Raw genomic sequence first — 3,341 nt, forward strand, 5'->3', positions numbered from 1 at the left:
TGCACTAACAGTAAAAGAATCTCGGCTGACAGCTTATGATTGAATCACTGAAAGTTCACATTAATACTTTGGAAGCAGGGCTTCTCTCTCTCGACTGATTTCCAGGATATTGCATATCATTTGCGGGCATCAGGGAGCCACTATCAATATGAGCGGGAGACTTGCAGATCTTACGGGGAGAGGTGGGATGTCCGGTGATTAGAAGGGGTTTGATTTGTAGGACGGTTTTGTTGGGTGTTTGACCACTTCAAAGGTTTCAGGTTCCGTGGTATAAGGTTTAGTTTGGCGTTAGACCATTTATGGGGGTTTATCTGGGTGTTTTGGGTTTAATAGAAAGTATTATGTGTAGATGGATTTGGTTTGGTGTTTTATTGACAGATTCATTTTTGGGTGTATGTGTAGAAGGGTTTGACTCCTTAAAGTGTGTCATTGTAATTGCTAGAAGGTCTTGGTTGGGTGATTAATTGGGTTTCGGTTTGGAGTATGAATGGAAGCAAGGTTTGGCAGAGGGAGTTAACTGGGTGTTTCCAATCTGAGAATCCATACACTGACACGGGACTGTGTTAATGTTTCAGGTGGGACAGAATATGGGTTTAGATGGGTGTTGGACCACTTATGGGATAGTAGTTGGGTGTTAAATGGTTTAGTCGGGGTATTGTGTGCAGAGGTGTTTAGTTTGGTTGATTGACTGGTAATTGTCTGTGGTGGGGATGGAAAGCATAGCATCCCACTGTCTTTCTCACCTACATGGTTCAAACAGGTGCCAGGTGTATTTTTTGCTTCAATTGTCTGTTTCTCAGGTGAATGGGGGCTTGTTAGAAGGGCTGGTGCTTCTGTGCAACATTTGTTTTTTTCTAACAGCTCCAGTGTGTGTGTGTGTTCTTCTTTGTACCTCAGAGAATTAGTACTTGGTAATTACCAACAGGTGGATTGTTTGAGCTGTGCTGCGTTTCATTCTGTCATCAGAAACAAACCTGTTCCACACACACAGACCGTTGCCCCTCGCCTCCCATAAGCCTCATTATGACTCTGACTAACAGTGTTTGCTTAATTTAGGTAATTAAAGTTGCTGATGCTGAATCTGGCTTTGACACAATGTATTTTATTTGCTTGCAGACCTCCTCTATTGTGGAAGCATTACATTGGTAAATGGGAACATTTAAAATTGCGAGTGTGAGTTGGTTTTGATGTTACTGTGAAGTAATTTTCTGCCCTCAAATGAAGAAGTAATTCCTTACGAAACAAATATATAATAGTGAAATGTCTTATTTTATGCAAAAAGCTACCTTTATTTGTATTAGTGTTGTTGTTGTTTTGTTTAGGTTTTTTTTGGGGGGGGGGGGTTGTCTGGTGGAAGGAGAATAATAGAAGTGTGAAAGAGAAACTAAATAATTATAGACAAAAGCACTGGACCAACAGGTTTCGATAAAATAATTCAGCAGCACAACTGTTTCCAACATTGATAATAATCAGAAATGTTTCTTGAGCAGTAAATCATCATATTATTCTGATTTCTGAAGATCATGTGACACTGAAGACTGGAGGAATGATGCTGAAAATACAGCGGAGCATCACAGAAATAAATTACATTTTTCAATATATTCACATTGAAAACAGCTATTTTAAATTGTAATAACATTAAAAAATGTTCTGTTTTTACTGTATTTTTAATTAAATAAATCCTGTCATTCTGTGTCTCTTCAATAAAGAGGCTCAAGCTCAAAAAGAGTAGTTATAAGAGTCTTATAAGACATAAATGTGCAGCGTAGCTGGGTTTGCCAGAGAATGAAGCGTCTCTCCTGGAGGTTGGTGAAGTCACACTGTGTGCCGAGGCCTGTTAGCGCTGCCAGCTCCAGTGATAGATCCATCACAACTCCTGGAATTAAACAGAAATTACAGAATGCTCGGAGAACCTGACAACAGCAGAAAATCTTCATCGGTGTGTTTGCAGACTTTGCTTTAGTAATACCCCTCAGAGTGAGATTTAGGTGAGCTGTCAGCGAGCAGAGAGAGAAGGAGGCGAGTCTCATCCCCAGACGCTCTGCAGGAGACTGTCTCTCTGCTATATTTTATCCCAGGCGTTAGACGGCACGGCTGCCAGTGAAAACCACGAATAAATAACATATTATTTGCCATGAGAATAGAACACATTTCACCTCATTCTTGTATTTGAGTAACAATATACGGCCTGTCCCCCGGTTACGCTGTGAATATCACCGTCAGCAGCCGTTAACAATGCAGGAATTATGACAGCAGCTGAAAGCAATCGAGCGTTTTTCCTTTTGTGCCGAATTGCTTCTTATTGTAAAACTGCAGAACTGGTGATTTAAATGACTGGTTGAGTTGGTGAACTCTGGGCTTGATGTTCCGGGTGTTTATTATCATGGTAAATGATGTCTTTTTGTGTGGCCTGTAAAAGCTGTCACAGCTCTTTTTCTCCACCTTGTTTGGTTTGTTATTGGTCTGCGTTCCTGCTCCTGATTTTTCTGACCTCAAGCTGAAAGATACACCATCGGACACAAAACACAACAGCGACTTTCCATCTCTAACTGAACCAGGTTAAACCAAGCTACCATATTTTCCTTAATATAAGTCACATTTTTTATTATCTGAAGTATTCTGTCACTTAAATTCCAAAGTCTCTTATACAACCCGAATTCCGGAAAAGTTGGGATGTTTTTTAAATTTTAATAAAATGAAAACTAAAAGACTTTCAAATCACATGAGCCAATATTTTATTCACAATAGAACATAGATAACATAGCAAATGTTTAAACTGAGAAAGTTTACAATTTTATGCACAAAATGAGCTCATTTCAATTTTGATTTCTGCTACAGGTCTCAAAATAGTTGGGACGGGGCATGTTTACCATGGTGTAGCATCTTCTTTTCTTTTCAAAACAGTTTGAAGACGTCTGGGCATTGAGGCTATGAGTTGCTGGAGTTTTGCTGTTGGAATTTGGTCCCATTCTTGCCTTATATAGATTTCCAGCTGCTGAAGAGTTCGTGGTCGTCTTTGACGTATTTTTCGTTTAATGATGCGCCAAATGTTCTCTATAGGTGAAAGATCTGGACTGCAGGCAGGCCAGGTTAGCACCCGGACTCTTCTACGACGAAGCCATGCTGTTGTTATAGCTGCAGTATGTGGTTTTGCATTGTCCTGCTGAAATAAACAAGGCCTTCCCTGAAATAGACGTTGTTTGGAGGGAAGCATATGTTGCTCTAAAACCTTTATATACCTTTCAGCATTCACAGAGCCTTCCAAAACATGCAAGCTGCCCCTACCGTATGCACTTTTGCACCCCCATACCATCAGAGATGCTGGCTTTTGAACTGAACGC

Source organism: Carassius carassius, chromosome 10, assembly GCF_963082965.1.
Source record: "Carassius carassius chromosome 10, fCarCar2.1, whole genome shotgun sequence".
NCBI classification, from domain to species: Eukaryota; Metazoa; Chordata; class Actinopteri; order Cypriniformes; family Cyprinidae; genus Carassius; species Carassius carassius.